Genomic DNA, 18,405 nt, shown 5'->3' on the forward strand with positions numbered 1-18,405 from the left:
ATTCACAAGTGGTCACATCACAAATAATAGGAAGCTACCAAGCCAAAGACCCCACCATGAAAAAGTATTTGGATAAAACCAAGGAACAGCTCAGACAAATTGGGAAATATAAGATCTGCCACATACCCCGTGAACAAAATGCCCGAGCTGATGCACTCTCAAAACTAGCCAGCACCAAACCAAGAGGCAACAATAGAAGCCTCATCCAGGAGTTGTTGTAGAACCCATCAATCTTGGAAAAGGGAAAAGTTGTGACGATAACAAGTCAGGACCAAGGATAGATGACCCCCATAATCAACTACCTCAAAGCAGGAACGCGCCCCACAGAAGAAAAGGAGGCAAAGAGGTTAAAAAGGGAGGCACAGTACTACACCATCATAAACAACATCCTATATAAAAGAGGAATATCAATACCTTTGCTAAAATGCGTGCCGACTCCCAATACAAGGGAAGTACTAGAAGAAATACACGGCGGCATTTGCAGTAATCATCTCGGAGCACGAGCTCTCACCAAAAAAGTACTCCGGGCGGGATTTTATTGGCCAACTCTGCAGAAAGAAGCCACAGAATTTGTAAAGACATGTCCACCATGTCAGAAACATGCCAACTTTCACATCGCCCCGCCAGAAGAACTCATCAGTGTGACCTTGCCTTGGCCGTCTGCAAAAAGGGGACTCGACCTCCTCGGCCCCTTCCCACAGGGATCGGGACAAGTTAAATTCCTCATAGTAGGGGTAGACTACTTTACAAAATGGATCGAGGCAGAGCCTCTAGCTAATGCCACCACTCAAAGAAGCCAAAAATTCTTATATAGAAACATTGTCACGAGGTTCGGGGTTCTATATTCAATAACCACAGACAATGGCACTCAATTCACATATGCAGGCTTCAGGAAACTAGTAGCCGACTTAAATATAAAGCACCAGTACACCTCCGTTGAACATCCACAAGCCAATGGACAGGCCGAAGCTGCTAACAAAGTCATACTGGCTGGATTAAAATGGAGATTACAAAATGCAAAGGGAGCCTGGGCAGAAGAGCTTCCACAGGTCCTATGGGCATATCGAACAACGCCACATTCCACCACGAAGGAATCTCCCTTCCGACTAGCGTACGGAATAGAGGCGATGATCCCAGTAGAGATTGAGGAAGGATCGCCTAGAGTAGTTCACTACAATGAGGAAGCAAACTCCCAACTTCAGAGAGAAGAGCTCGACTTGTTACCCGAAATCCAGGAAAGAGCTCGGATCAGGGAAGAAGATCTAAAGCGCCGAATGGCCTCCAGATATAATCAAAAGGTAGTGCTGAGAAGTTTTGCAGAGAATGATCTCATCGTAATCCGAAATAATATCGGAATAACTCGACCAGGAGAAGGAAAGCTGGCAGCAAACTAGAAAGGACCCTACCGAGTTGTAGAAGTACTTGGAAAGGGCTACTACAAACTGTCTGAACTCGATGGACGAGAGCTCCCTAGGTCATGGCACGCCTGCAACCTAAGAAGGTACTACAGTTAGAAGAGATAAAAGATCTCAACATTGGATGCACTCTTTTTCCTGAAAAGGTTTTTTAATGAGGCACCAAGTTGAGACTCAGACAATCCCATATGTATATATTTGCACTTTTCCTTTAAATAAAATATATTTTAGATATTTTACAAAGATTTCAAGACGCATTAATCTGAAGCATTCATCGTCCGATTATAAAGCAACAGATCGGCAGAAAGTGAAAAACAATTTGACTGCACGATCACGATAAAGACAACCGTCCGATAAAGGTGAAAACGCGATTCACCCAAAGGACGATCTAGAGATGACAACCGCTTTCTACAAATCGGCAAAGATGAACACAGAATAATGTAAGAATTTATCGAAAGTGATCTAAAAAAGAACCTGACGAGGTCTTACGGATCGCTAAAATAATAACTTAAAGACTGGTCGAATATTAAGAAGTCGAACCAAGTCAAACCAAGTTATAAGTAAACCCTGGAAAGAGGTCTGGTCAACCCTATTAAAGAGGATTACTTTAACTTAGAAGGACCCGACATAACAAAGTCAGCGCAAAACAAAAAGTTATCAAAAGTAGTCCTTGAAAGAGATCTGATAAAGATCCAAGAAAGAGGACTACAAAAAATAACTTAAAGGAGACCGACACAACCAAGTCAGACTCCTACTACTAAAAGGTAATAAAAGCAATCCTTGAAAGAGACCTGACAAAGGTCCAAGAAAGAGGATTACAAAAATAACCTAGAAAGAGATCGACATAAAGTCGGTCTCCTACAAACAAGTTATAAAAGTAATCCCTGAAAGAGACCTGACAAAGGTCCAAGAAAGAGGATTACGAAGTAACTTAGAAGAGATCGACATAAAGAAGTCGATCTCCTACAACGGAAAGTTATAAAAGTAATCCCTAAAAGAGACCTAACAAAGGTCCAAGAAAGAGGATTACGAAGTAACTTAGAAGAGATCGACATAAATAAGTCGATCTCCTACAACGGAAAGTTATAAAAGTAATCCCTAAAAGAGACCTAATCAAGGTCCAAGAAAGAGGATTACGAAGTAACTTAGAAGAAATCGACATAAAGAGACCGGTCTCCCACAAACCGGTCATAAAAGTAATCTCTAAAAGAGACCCGGCCAAGGTCCAAAAAAGAAGATTACTTTAAAGATCGACATCGGTCAACTACCTGGAAAAGGGCAAAGAAGTCGGGCATGGATTACTAAATCGGATCCATGCATCGACAACAAACCAGTCCAAAGAAGCTAAAACAGGCACAAGCAAGTGTGACATAAAAAGCCTTAGGGTCAGACCCAAAAGCTCAGAAGCTATTCGATTGTGTTTTTTAAATAATGTTGCTGAACAAGCAACCAGAAAGAGTGTCAACAAAATAAACCAAAGAGTTTTAAAGCCCACAAGCCGGGCCAACTACAAAAATATCCAAAGTAAATTAGCTAAAGGTCAGAAGGCTTTTTAGCAGCATCAGTCTGAGGAGAAGGAGGGCGAGCCTGGAGAGGAACAGCATCCACAGTACCATCATCCCGGTTTAAAATCTGACAGTCCGGATCAGAAGCGGGAGGGTCGACCTTGGCAGAAGGAACAGTAGGCGCTGACACCTTGGCAGAAGACACAGGAAGGGGATCAACCTCATCATCATCATCCCCATCATTAGGGACAATCTTGCCATCCCTGACAATGTTGTCCAGGCTAAAGGGACTGAGATCGGCCTCGGGAGCAATAACTCGAACTTGCTCCTTCAAGTTCTCGTAAGCAGCAGTCACACTGCCAACGAGATGACTCTGAAGCTCAGAATAATCTTCCCGGACATTGTCGAGCTCCTCCCTCAAACGCAACATCTCCCGATAGGATGTAACGTAACTATCCTTGTGCATCATGGCTGTGTCCTCAGCCAACCTCAAAGAAGCTGCCAGTGATTGAGAACTCGCCTTCTCGTTCTCTAAGTCCTTCTCCAGCTTGGCTACCTTTATCTCAAGATCCTCCTTCAACTCTCTCATCTGATCAAACTCTTGTTTTGCCTCCTCCATAAACGCTTTAGTGGCATGGATAGGGAGATTCTGAGCAGTCCGATATATGGCAGCAGCCATATACGCCATCTTTACGTGATTTCGGGCCATAAATTCAAAGTGATGGAGGATTGACACATCATCTATAGAAAAGGAGCCATAGGGACCGATTTGCTGATCCACAAACTCAATGGCATTAAAATCAGGAGCATCGAGGTCAAAGGGCTCGGCTATTTTTTGTTTTTTATTGGGAGGAGCAACAGATGGAGCGACAGAAGTAGGGTGAGGATCCACCAAACGGACTCGGGGTGTAGGGACCACCTTCTTCACCCCAGCAGAACTCGACACTGATGGCTTCTCGCGCATTTGGGAGGACCCCTCCCCAGTCGCCTTGGCCGTAAGATTCCTGGCAGCAGTCGCCCTCTGCGCTCTCTTAAAAGCTTTCATAGCCTCATTATTCTTCATCGCCTCTGCAGATAAAACATAAATTAAGCTACAAGTCGGATAAATCGGAAAGACAGTTACAAACAACATAAACAGATAAACACAAGATACCCAGTTCAGTTTGAAGAAGAGAAGGATTGGTTAGAAATTTCATTGTGTCAAGATGGGGAGGTTGACCCCAGTGTTCTTCCAAGATAGTCACAAAGGCTCGCTCAGCCTCATCCAACATTTCCCACGAATATCTGGAGACCCTCACGTCTTTTTGCCATTCCAAGGGAAAAGCAGGTTCGTCATTCTCATCCAAAAAAAAGGGCCGAGCTCCTTCAACAGCTCGGACCTTGAAAAAGTAGTTTTTAAAATCACGGAACGACTCGTCAAACATAGAAAAAACCTTCTTTCCCTGGGTAGAACGAAAGGAGACCCAAGCTGACTTCTTTTTTACCACACCGGGCTTAGTCAAGACAAACAGATTGAAAAAGAGAGATTGGGAAGCAGGAATACCAAAACCATTGCACAACAATTGAAAAATTTTAATAAAACCCCAGGAATTGGGGTGAAGTTGAGAAGGGGCAACATTACAGGACCATAACAGATCAGTTTTAAATTGAGTAAAAGGAAGGGTGATACCCATCAGACCGAAGAAAAAATCATAGACATAAAAGAAGGGGCGATCATCAGTAACCCGAGTAGAAAAGCAGACTCTCTCATCAGAAGAGGGAGGGACAAGTTCATAGTTCTTCTCATCACCAGAATTACTACAGACACTATGAAACTGCCTAAGCTGAGCACAAAATTCAGAATCAACCTGCGAGACACACATGAGAACCATGGAGTCCACCCAATCGGCCATACCCACGGGAACCTGGGAAGGTATCTCTACAACGTTATTTCGGGAAGACATGAGGTCAACTAAATCCTACAAAAAGAAAAGAAGAATGGATTACTTAAAAACATCTCGGATAGGGGGCAAAACATCTCGACGGGCGGATAAACAAAAAGGGAAAACCCCAAGACTCAAGACAAAAAGTCTTGGGCATCCCTTGGAGGCAGTAAACAAGAAAGGTCTTTAAGTTATTTCTACAGCCTACATCCCGGCACTCATCAAAATAAAATCCAGAAAGAAAACAAAGGAAGCAAAAATGCAAAAGGTCCACCCTTCTACAATTTATCAGGAAAAAGCATAGCTCCTATAGTTTATCAGCGGAAAGCACTATTTCTATAGTTTATCAGAAATTCCAAAAAGGGCCAAGCGGAAAAATAGCAAAGGCGCAAACTTTTTCAAAATCAAGTAAAAAACCATCAGCAAAGAACAAGCACCAACATCGAACATACCAAATAGAAATCGTCAAAGACGTAACCTTTTTTAGAATCAAACAAAGTCATCATTTCAAAGCTTCAAATACAAAAGCATTCACAAACATGCAAAAGCCCTAAAGAAAAGCAAAAGATTCGCACAAAACGAAGAAATTCCAGAACACGCAACAATCAGGCACAGTAAAAGCAGAAAGATCCAAACTTTCTCGAAGCAAAAATCAAACCAGACATATAAGGAAACGGAGGAAGAAAAATTGAACCTGGAGAATAGAAGAAAACCTCGAAAGAAAAGAGCAGAAGCAACAAAGCCACTCCTCGAGGCGGAAAACTGCAAAGATGGAAGGAGAAATCTGGAAATCGCCCCTCTTCCACAGAAAGCAGTAAGCAGAACAGACGTTGCGGGAAGGAACCACGAAACTCCAGGCAAGAAACAGAAAATGAGAGAGTAAAGGGAGAAGTTACGAAGAAGAGCGAAGAAGAGAAACCGTTTTTGATTGAGAAATTCAAAATAAAAAGCCAAGAGAAAACGGGGCAATTAATGCCAATTAATGAAGGTATTAAACCCTCTCACGTTCCCAAGAACAAAGCGCTGATATAAAGCGCGCGCTTTTAGAGAAAAATGTTTTACATTCAAAAGATTCTACAAAAGGAAGAAATTGACAAAATGCTTGAGTTCGGCTTCATCAGAGAAGGACCGAAGTCAAAGACTCGACCTCAACAAAAAGACCGAGCTCAAGCAGGGGCACTGTTCATACCCTGGGTCAAGCTGTTCGACCCGGGATGTTTAGCGACATGGCGACCGACCTCTTCAGGTCCAACTAGCCGACCTCTTCTCAAAGAGATCGGCCAAACCGACAGGGGAGCCCAATAAAGGGCCCAAGTAGAGGAACACGACTCAAATCCAAAGGCCGTCCGAGCCTATAGAGATAAGGGCGGTTCCCTTGAAGATAAGCTGACCTCAACTCAAAGATAAAGATAAGATAAGATAACTAACTTATCTTATCCAGAAAGGTCACTCTACAACTACTATAAATACACTGGAGCACCCAGGTATAACTCATACTCTGATTCTACATAAAACCTGCTTAATACCCGTGCTAACTTAAGCATCGGAGTCTCTTGCAGGTACCTCCCACCCTCCGGTGGCCAAGGATCAGCAGTACAGCAAGTCCAAACAAGTCGGATACGACAGCTCCGGCCACCACTAGCCAGCTGAACACGCCGTCTCCGACCTGTACCGAAGATCTCATCCGAGATCAACCTCCAGTTTCAGGTAACCCTCGGAACATTGATGTTGTACCATGTGCTTATACCTCTGTTAAGTGGGATGAAGGAGTTGATATTTCTTATAATGATGCTTTGGCTCATATCTGTGAACATGTCTCCTTAATTGATGGCATTACACCCACTCACAAAGTCCTAGGATATGAACGTGCTCAGTTGCACCGTATGGTCAACCACATTATTCTCCCTCAAAGTGGTTCATATCAAAGGGTTTCCTACACTGACACACTTGTTTTGTATGCCCTACTCACCAAAACAGAAATTTCTTTTGCATATTTGATAGTTAGATACATGTTTGACTCTGTTAGGAGTGAAAAAGACAAAGCACTTCCTTATGGCATGTTTCTAACTTGCATATTTGAGTATTTTGGTGTTGACTTGACCAATGAGGATTATCAAAATAGACATTCATATCTAAAAGGAGGTGGTGCAGTAAAACAGCAAAAAGGACCTATTCGATCTGAGAGAGTGGTTCTAAATGATGATGATGATGAAGAGTTCATTCCCGATGAATCTCCTCCTCCTTCCACCGAGGGTACTTTCATCTCTACAGGCCAAAAATCTGCTCTGCTAAATGTTGTCAAGGATGTTGTGCAGGAGTTTGTCTCCCAATCAAACCACATGATTGCTATGAGCAAAGAACAAAGGAAGTTAGCCAACAAACATGAGAATTTCCTCCGGAAGTCAAGAGATAGGGTGGCTGTGTTCATGACATTCATTGATAATCTTCAAAAGGGTGAAGATCCTACCACTGATGTTGAAGAGGAAGCTGATTCAGAGAAAATGGTTCAGATGCCTTGGATTGTTTCATGAAGCTGCTGCTGTCTGCTCATTTTGTCTCATGAATTCTGTTTATCTTGTTACTTTTGAACTGGTTTTGTTGCTGTTTTGGATGATTGTAATACTCTAAATACTGCTGCACTTATGTTTAGTTTGCATCATATTTTGGACTATGCGCTAACTTTTTTCTGCAAGATTTAAGGTAATATTTTTATTGGGCTTGCTTATTATCCACCCTTGATGACAAAAGGGGGAGTAATAAGTGCAATAGCTGGAATGCTGAATGATAAATTGACTAAAGTTGGTTACTATTTTTGTGGATTCTATTTGACTTTTGTTTGACTGGTGCAGATTTTAATAATCTTGATTTCCAAATGTTTGCTAATGTTGTGAACTATTGTGAATGAGGTTGGAAATTTGCTTTATGATATGTTGCTGTCTTGACCCTGACCCTGATGTGTTAATGCTCTGTTTTGGCTAAAGCATGATCTGTCATGAGCTATTAAAACTATCACTGTTTGCTGCATCTTTGGTTAGTATATAGTATCTGTTTGGTTTCAAATAAGCATATGTAAACAGGAAAGAAGTGTTCCGCGAGTTACCTGAAACTGTTAGGTTGATCTCGGATGAGATCTGCTGAGGCGGCCGGAGCTGATACGTCCGACTTGTTGTAGGCGATGGTGGTGTTGATGTAGCTGATCCTTTGTCACCGGAGGGTGGTGGTACCTGCAAGAGACTCTGATGCTTAAGTTAGCATGGGTTTTAAGCAGGTATTTTGTAGAATCAGAGTATGAGTTACACCTAGGTGCTCCAGTGTATTTATAATGGTGTGGAGTGATCTTCTCTTAAGATAAGATAGTTATCTTTCTTATCTTTGAGTGAAGTCATCTTTATCTTTAAGGGAACCGCCCTTATCTTTCTAGGTTTGGGCTTCCTTTAGATTTGGGTCGTGTTCCTCTATTTGGGCCTACTTGGGCCTCTGTAGCGATTTGGCCGAACTCTTTTTTGAAGAGGTCGGGTAATTTTGATCCGAAGAGGTCGGTCGATCGACTTGTCTTCAATAAGCCCGGGTCATACAGCTTGACCCAGGGCATGAACAGTGCCCCTGCTTGAGCTCGGTCTATCTTTTGAGGTCGTGTCTTTTGCTAGACTTTGATACCTTCTGGAAAAGTCGAGCTCGAGCATTGTCGATCTCGTCGTAGAGCTTCCATTTAGTAGTTTTTTTGAATGCGGAGTGTTTTTTCTTACTCCTTTTTAATTGGAACACGCGTTTTGCGTTTCCTTGGGGACGTGCGAAGGTTTAAATACTTATTAACGTTGTGCCGTTTTCCTCTTGTTTCCCCCTTTGTATCTTCATTTGAATTTCACAGCCTCTCTTTTCAGTTTCCCTTCTCTGTTTTTACTATAACTTCTCCTTTTCTTTTTGCTCTTCTGTTTCTGGCTCATCCTGCGATTTCTTCATTCTCTTGACCCTAAGTTTTCACGTCTTCGTGTTCTCCTTGCTTTCAGAAGTGATTGTCGGTGTGGGCTCGCCATTTGCTTTGATATTTATCGTCTTCTTTACAGGTTGGTCTTCTTCTTTGTCTTTACTCTTTCTGTGCTATATATATTTTTTATTCTTGGATTTTGAGAAGTTTTGATCTTGCTTGACTTCGTGTGGGAAAGTTTGAATCGTTTCTTTGTTTGCTGTGTCTGATCATTTCTGCAATGTGCACTTTTTTAGGGCTTTCTTCGATTTACCACTTATTTTTGCCCCCTTTTACTTTGAATACGTAGATCTTTTTTTTTATTTTGAAGTTTGGAGTAATGGACTGTAAAAAATGTAGCATCTTTTGATGTCTTCTGCGTAGTGTGTTTGATGTTGATGGCTTTATGTTTTGTATGACATGGATGATTTCCTTTACGAGATCCCTTTGCTGATGAATTGTGAAAAGATGGTAACTTTGATGTCTTTTTGTGATTTGTGACTTTCTTTTCGGAGTGTCGCTGTTGAATGAGGGTTGTTTTCTTGTTTATAGATGTCGGAGCATAGACTATAGATTTTTCCTGAATCCTTACTCTGTTACTGCCTCCAAAGGATGCCCCTGGACCTTGGTGTGGGTCCTGGGGTTTCCTTTTGCCGCTGTCTCTGACTTCTAACATTTGTATGCTTTAGCTTGAGTTATATCCATATTTGTCCGAGCTGTTCTCTTGATTTGCCCGAGCTGTTGATTAGTAACCCATTTTATTTTTTCTTACTGTAGGACTAGTTTACCCATGTCTTCTCGCAAAAATATTATCGAGACGTCTTCCAAAGTCCCCGAGGGTATGTCTGACTGGCTGGACTCCCTCGTCTTGATGTGTGTTTCTGTGGTTAATTCTGAGTATTGCGTGCAGCTTAGGAGACATCACAAGCTTTATACTAGTAGAGATCAGGAGAAAAACTACGAGTTGGTAGCGCCTGACCCTGATGAAAGGGTTTGTTTTCCTTCTCTGACTCAGGGGGAACGTCCATTTTTTTATGCTTACGATGACTTTTTTAGCCAAATGAACATCACCATTCCCTTTACTTCCTTGGAGACCGACTTGTTGTGGTCCTGTAATATTGCCCCTTCTCAGCTTCACCCGAACTCGTGGGGCTTCATAAAAATCTTCCAACTGTTGTGCCAAGAACTGGATGTCTGACCTTCTTAGACTCTATTTCTTTACCTTTTTGTTTTGACGAAACCTGGGGCAGCTAAGAAGAAGGCTTCCTGGGTTTCTTTTTGAGCTGCCCAGGAAAAGAAAGTTTTTTCTATGTATGATGAATCTTTTAGGGATTTTAAGAACTATTTCTTCAAGATCCGAGCTGTTGAAGGAGCTCGGCCCTTCTTTTTGGATGAGAATGATGAACCTGCCTTCCCTCTATCCTGGCAACAGAATATAGTAGTGTCTAGGTATACTTGGGAAATGTTGGATGAGGTTGAGCAGGCTTTTATTCATGTACTAGAAGAGAATTGGGGGGAGCCTCCTCATCTTGATACGAAGAGGTTCTTGGGGAATCCCTCCCTTCTTCGAACTGAATTGGGTAGCTGCCGATTTCTTTGCTAGCTTTATCTTTGTTATTTTGTTTGTTTTTATCAATCCATCTCTTTCTAACTTGAAACTTTGGTTTTGCTGCTTTATTTCTTCAGAGATGGTAAAGACTACTGACTCCATGAAGGCTTTTAAGAGGGCTAAAAAGGCGACTGCTGCTCAGAATATTTTGACCAAAGGTCCTGGGGAGGGATCTTCTAATGTTATGCTGAGGAGGTCGACCTCGGACACTTCCGGACCGAGGAAGATCATCCCAACTCCCCAGGTCTGCTTGGCTCCTTCTGATCCTCTCCAGCCGACCTCTGGTGCTGCCTCTCTCTCTGCTACTGGTCCTGCCCCCAAGAAGCAGAAGACTGCTGAACCCTATAATATGGATGCCCCTGACTTTGACGCTGTGGGGTTTGTTGATAACCAGATTGCCCCCTATGGCCGACTTCCTATGGACGATGTGTCCATCCTGCACCACCTGGATTTTATCACCAGAAGTAGTGTTCGGATGGCACATATGGGTGCGGCTTTGTCTCGCCCGATCCAAGACTCTCCCGTCCATGCGACGAAGGAGTTTATCCTGGAAGCCAAGTCGGAGGATGATTGGATCAAGGGTATGAAGGACGAGCTTGACGCTAGAGTTATTAAGCTGGCACTGGATCTAGAAAAGGAGAAAGCCCGAGCTACTGCCGCTATGGCTTCTGCCAAGCTGTCCGAGGAGACGGCGTTGCAGCATAAGGAGAGCTATGTCCGTACTTATGGCGAGTTGTTGGAGGCAAGGGAGAGTCTGGAGAATGCTCATGCTAATTATGCTGAGCTTCAGAGTCATCTGGTGGGTAGCGTGACTGACTCATATGAGAACTTAAAGGCTTAAGTCCGAGTTCTTGCTCCCGAGCTCGACTTGAGTCTTTTTAGTTTAGACAATGTTGTTGAAGATGGTAAAATTGTTCCTACCCCAGATGATGACGAGGATGTAGATCCTCCTCCTAAGCCATCAGCCAAAGCTTCTGCTGCTCCGACTTCTCCAACTCCTACAGCTGAGGTCGGCCATCCCGAGTCGGATCCCGATGTTCAGATCCTGAACCGGCCGGATGGAACCGTTGATGCTGTCCCGCTTACGACCCGTCCTCCTTCACCTCGGGATTCCTCCACTGGGGAGTCTTTAAATCCTTTGTAGTTTATATGAGTATCTGTATAGCCCGGCTTGTGGGTCTTTGAACTCTATTTTTTGTAATTTTAGATGATCTGACTTTTATTGACGTTAGGTTGCTTTACTTAGTAGCCTTTGCCTTTAAAAAACAAATACTTTTGAGCTCTTGAGGTTGATTCGTGGTTGCCTTCTTGAACTTTTATTATAGTATCTTTTTGCTGTACTGGTTTTCACTTTTGCCACTTCCAGGAATTTTTAGAGTGTGGGAGTCCTGCTGTCCGACCTCTTTTGACTGCCTTTGTTTATTACCTGCTTTAGTCGAAGTGAACTTTGAGGCTAGCTTTGTTTGGCTATTCTTTTTAGTATTCTTCATAGAACACTTGTAAATTGATTTTAGGGAGGTCGTGGCTTTTTGGGTCGAGCTGCGCGCACGTCTTCTTGTTGGTTGGTTTCTCTCGACAAACCTTCTCAAGTTATTTCTAGTAATCCCCTTTTTTAATTGAACCTCGCCGAGTCTTCTTTTTATGGGTTTACTTTTTATAACTTTGTTGCTTTATTCAGCTTGGGCCGACTTCTTCATGTCGATTCCTTCCAAGTTAATCCATTTTTGATAAGGGCTGGCCAGGCCTCTTTCTATGGATTACCTTTTTATAACTTTGTTGTTTTGGGGGATTGGTCCGAATTCTTCATTTCGGTCTATCCCAAGTTATTTTTAGCAATCCATTTTTTCTTAGACCTTGTTGGGCCTTTTTTATGGATTACTTTTTATAACTTTTGTCGCTTTGGGGGATTGATCCGACTTCTACATGTCGGTCCATCCCAAGTTATTTTTAGCAATCCATTTTTTTCTTAGACTTCGTCGGGCCTTTTTTTATGGATTACTTTTTATAACTTTGTCGTTTTGGGAGATTGGTCCGACTTCTTCATGTCGGTCCATCCCAAGTTATTTTTAGCAATCCATTTTTTCTTAGACTCTTCGGGCCTTTTTTTTTATGGATTACTTTTTATAACTTTGTCGTTTTGGGGGATTGGTCCGACTTCTTCATGTCGGTCCATCCCAAGTTATTTTTAGCAATCCATTTTTTCTTAGACCTCGTCGGGCCTTTTTAAGGATTACTTTTTATAACTTTTTGCATTAACATGTTTTTATCGCTTTTTCATCTTGCCGATTTTGTATAAATCTGGCGGTGAGTTTGGTTCCTACTTGGTCGACTTTGTCGAAGTCGGGCGGGGAATTTGGTTTTCACCCTGCCGACTATTCATACCCTGGGTCGAGATTTTCGACCCGGGATGATCGACGACAAGCCAACTGACCTCTTCAGGTCTGGAACATCCGACCTCTTCTCCAAGAGCTCGGCCAAATCACTACAGAGGCCCAAGAAGGCCCAAACAAAGGAACATAGCCCAAATCTAAAGGCAGCCAAAGCCTAGAAAGATAAGAGCGGCTCCCTTAAAGATAAAGATGACTTCACCTAAAGATAAGATAAGATAACTTATCTCCAGGTATAACTCATACTCTGATTCTACTATAAAACCTGCTTAATACCTTTGCTAACTTAAGCATCGGAGTCCCTTGCAGGTACCACCCCCCTCCGGTGACGAAGGATCAGCATCACCAACAAGTCCAACAAGTCAGACACGGCGGCTCCGGCCACCACCCACAAGTCGGACACATCAGCGCCGACCAGCACAGAAGATCTCGTCCGGGATCGACCTACAGTTTTAGGTAACCCCTCGGAACATTGGCGCCGTTGCCGGGGACCTGTAAGTCATTCCATCATCATGGCGGACAACCTTGACAACGATCACAACTCTGATTTAGAGAACAGAACACCACATAAGAACGCGGAAGTCACACTAGACGATACTTCTCAACCTAACAGGAACAAGAACTCACCAAACACGGGAGCCATGGAAGTACTTCAGGAATGATTAAAACAACTCGAAAAAGAGGTCGAGTATCAACGGGAAGCCGATCTCAAAGCTAAAACTACTTGATCCAGCTATGAAGATAGCTCCCGCAAGGACCAGGACCCATTCACCAAATAGATCATAAAGGCCAAAATCCCAAAAGACTTCAAACCTTCCGACATGAGCCTATACGATGGCACATCAGATCCCAGCCATCATCTCAGTAATTTCAGAAGCAGAATGTACCTCACCGACGCATCAGACACTATTTGATGCAAAGCCTTCCCAACAACTCTAACAAATACAGTAATTAAGTGGTTCGACAGTCTGCCCCTAAGATCCATCACAAGTTTTGACGACCTAACCAAGAAATTTCTTGCCAGATTCTCCACACAGAAGGATAAAACCAAGCACGCCCCACGCTTATTAAGGATCAAGCAAGGAGATCGGGAAAGTCTTCGTAAATACATGGAAAGATTCAACAAAGCATGCCTGGACATACAAAGTCTGCCAACAGAAGTAGCTATCATGGGTCTCATCAATGGCCTACGAGAAAGACCTTTTAGCCACTCAATATCCAAGAAGCACCCAACATCTCTGAACGAGGTACAGGAACGGGCAGAGAAATACATCAACACGGAGGAAAACTCTCGACTAGGAGAGACCTCAAAGTCTGGATTCTCCTACTCCTCCCGAGATAAGGATAAAGAGTCCAAGAAAAAAGAAGATTAGCATAGAGAAAAAATCAAGAAATACCACAATTACACCCCTCTTCGGGTGTCTCTTGTGGATGTCTACCAAGAAGTATGCCATACTGAAAGGATACCTCCACCTCGCCCACTCAAAAGCAAGAAAGGAGGAGGAAGTCGGACAGAATACTGTGAATACCATCGAATCTATGGACATTCCACCAATGAATAAGTTGATTTGAAGAATGTCATAGAAAAACTGATGAGAGAGGGAAAACTAGATCGGTACTTAGCCAGCAAAACAGATGAGCCAAGAAAAAGAAAAAGGGACAAAGACATCAAACAAGCTGAACGACCACCTCGTACCCCGGAGAGACATGTCCACATGATACATGGAGGTCGCGGGAGGAGGAATCTCCAAATCATCTCACAAAAGACATCTCAAAGAAGTATATCATGTAGAGAGAGGAGAAGAAGCACCCGACATCCCCACTATCACTTTTACTAAAGAGGATGCAGCTGGCATCATCTTAGGACATGACGACCCCATAGTCATCACTGTCATATTGGCCAACGCTAATCTCCACCGGACACTGGTAGACCAGGAAAGCTCGGCTGACATCTTATTCAAAACCGTCTTCGACAAACTCGGTCTAGAGGAAAAGAAACTCAGAGCAAACCCGAATAGCTTATTCGGGCTAGGAGACACTCCAATCCAGCCACTGGGATACATTTCGCTGCACACAACCTTTGGAAAAGGAAATCGGTTAAAAACACTCAACATATACTACATCGTGGTCAACATGAGTTTAGCCTACAATGCCCTGATAGGTCGGACAACGTTAAATCAGCTCAGCGCAATAGTCTTGACTCTAAATCTGTGCATAAAGTTCCCAACCACAGAAGGGATAGCTACGATAAAAGCAGATCAGAGGACGGGGCGCCGCTGTTACAACGAAAGTCTAAACCTTAAAGGCAGAAGAGAAGAAATCCACACCATCGAACTCGGGGGAGTTTGAGGGTAGGAAGAACTTCATCCACAACCCGAAGGCAAAATAGAACAAGTCCAGATCAGAGACATCCCAGATAAAACAACCATTATCGGCACAAACCTAAAAGGAGACGTAAAGGAGTCCCTCATATAGTTCTTAAAAATAATGTCGATCTCTTCGCATGGAAGGCCGCAGACATGCCAGGTATAGAAACCAAGCTAATGTGCGACAAGCTGGCAGTATACCCAGGATCTCGGCCAGTACGGCAGAGACGTAGAAAGCTCGGGCCAGAACGATCCCAAGCTGTGGAAGAGCAGGTACAAGCTCTATTGGAGGCAGGATTCATAAGGGAAGTAAAATACCCACTATGGCTAGCTAACATCGTCTTGGTGAAAAAATCAAATGGGAAATGGCGGATGTGCACTGACTACACCGATCTCAACAAAGCTTGCCCAAAAGATCCTTATCCACTCCCAAGTATCGACGCTCTGGTAGATGCCTCCTCAGGCTACAAATACCTTTCGTTTATGGACGCTTGTTCAGGATATAATCAAATCCCAATATACTCACCTGATCAAGAAAAAACCTCATTCTTAACCCCAAAAGCAAACTACTGCTATGTCGTCATGCCATTCGGACTCAAAAATGCAGGAGCCACCTATCAAAGATTAATGAATAAAGTCTTCGCAGACCACATCGGGAAAGTCATGGAAGTCTATGTGGACGACATGTTAGTAAAAACACAAAATGAGGAGTCATTACTATCCGACCTCGCCCAGGTATTCGACACTATAAGAAAACATGGTATGCGACTTAACCCTGCAAAATGCACCTTTGCAGTAGAAGCTGAAAAATTCTTAGGTTTCATGCTCAGCAAAGAGGAATCGAGGCAAATCCGGATAAATGCCGGGCTATACTCGACATGAAGAGTCCAACCTGTGTCAAAGAAGTGCAACAACTTAATGGAAGACTGGTGATGAGCGGATAATTTATATGCTTTTTGGCATTGTTTTTAGTATGTTTTTAGTATATTTTAGCTAGTTTTTATTAGTTTTTAAATAAAAATCACATTTCTGGACTTACTAAGAGTTTGTGTGTTTTTCTATGATTTCAGGTATTTTCTGGCTGAAATTGAGGGACCTGAGCAAAAATCTGATTCAGAGGCTGAAAAGGACTGCAGATGCTGTTGGATTCTGACCTCTCTGCACTCGATGTGGATTTTCTGGAGCTACAGAAGCCCAATTGGCGCGTTCTCAATTGCTTTGGAAAGTAGACATCTTGGGCTTTCCAGCAATATATAATAATCCATACTTTGCCCAAGATTTGATGGCCCAAACTGGCGTTTAAAGTCAGCATAGAAATTCTGGCGTCAAAACACCAGAACTGGCATAAAAGCTGGAGTTAGACGCCCAAACTGGCACAAAAGCTGGCGTTTAACTCCAAGAAAAGTCTCTACATTTGAAACCTTCAATGCTCAGCCCAAGCACACACCAAGTGGGCCTGGAAGAAGATTTCTGCATTAATTACTTATTTCTGTAACCCTAGTCTACTAGTTATCTATAAATAGGACATTTTACTATTGTATTTTCATCTTTGGACGTTTAGTTCTTAGACCTTGGAGGCTGGCCATTCGGCCATGCTTTGACTATTTTTACTTATGTATTTTCAACGGTGGAGTTTCTACACACCATAGATTAAGGTGTGGAGCTCTGGTGTTCCTCATGAATTAATGCAAAGTACTATTGTTTTTCTATTCAATTCACGCCTACTTCTTCTCTAAGATATACACTCGTTCTTCAACCTGATGAATGTGATGATCCGTGACACTCATCATCATTCTCACCTATGAACACGTGCCTGACAACTACCTCTGTTCTACTTGCAATAGCTTGAATGTGTATCTCTTGGGTTTCTAATCTAAGATTGGAACCTTCGTGGTATAGGCTAGAATTATTGGCAGCCATTCCTGAGGTCCGGAAAGTCTAAACCTTGTCTGTGGTATTCCGAGTAGGATCTGGGAAGGGATGACTGTGACGAACTTCAAACTCGCGAGTGTTAGGCATGTGACAGACGCAAAAGGATCAATGGATCCTATTCCAACATGATCGCGAACCGACAGATGATTAGCCGTGAGGTGACAGCGCATTTGGAACATTTTCACTGAGAGGACGGGAAGTAGCCATTGACAACAGTGATGCCCAATGGTGCGCAGAAATTGTGATTACACTTTGATTATGCAAAATTCATCGCTCTTTCTTTCCCTAGTAATGGCGCCAAAAACATGATGCCAATACCATGGTTCACAACTTCGCACAACTAACCAGCAAGTGCACTGGGTCATCCAAGTAATACCTTACGTGAGTAAGGGTCGAATCCCACGGAGATTGTTGGTATGAAGCAAGCTATGGTCACCTTGTAAATCTCAGTCAGGCGGATATAAAATAGTAATGGGGTTTTCGAAAATAATTAATAAAATAGGGATAGAAATACTTATGTAAATCATTGGTGAGAATTTCAGATAAGCGAATAAAGATGCGTTCGTTCCTCTGAACCTTTGCTTTCCTGCTATCTTCATCTAATCAGTCTTACTCCTTTCCATGGCTGGCTTTATGTAATGCATCACCATTGTCAATGGCTACTTTCGGTCTTCTCTCGGGAAAATGATCCAAATGCCCTGTCACGGCATGGCTAATCGTCTGGAGGCATCACCCTTGTCAATGGTTACATCCTATCCTCTCAGTGAAAGTGGTCAACGCACCCTGTCACGGCACGGCTATTCATCTGTCGGTTCTCGATCATGCTGGAATAGGATTTACTATCCTTTTGCGTCTGTCACTACGCCCAGCAATCGCGAGTTTGAAGCTCGTCACAGTCATTCAATCATTGAATTCTACTCAGAATACCACAGACAAGGTTTAGACTTTTCGGATTCTCTTGAATGCCGCCATCATTCTAGCTTACACCACGAAGATTCCGATTAAGAGATCTAAGAGATACTCATTCAATCTAATGTAGAACGGAAGTGGTTGTCAGGCACGCGTTCATAGGGAATGATGATGATTGTCACGTTCATCACATTCAGGTTGAAGTGCGAATGAATATCTTGGAAGCGAAATAAGATGAATTGAATAGAAAACAGCAGTACTTTGCATTAGTCCTTGAGGAACAGTAGAGCTCTACACCTTAATCTATGGAGTGTAGAAACTCTACCGTTAAAATTACATAAGTGAGAGGTCCAGGCATGGCCGAGATGGCCAGTCCCAAAACGTGATCACAGGATC

The sequence above is a fragment of the Arachis hypogaea genome, chromosome 17 (genome assembly GCF_003086295.3).
Source record: "Arachis hypogaea cultivar Tifrunner chromosome 17, arahy.Tifrunner.gnm2.J5K5, whole genome shotgun sequence".
Lineage (NCBI taxonomy): Eukaryota > Viridiplantae > Streptophyta > Magnoliopsida > Fabales > Fabaceae > Arachis > Arachis hypogaea.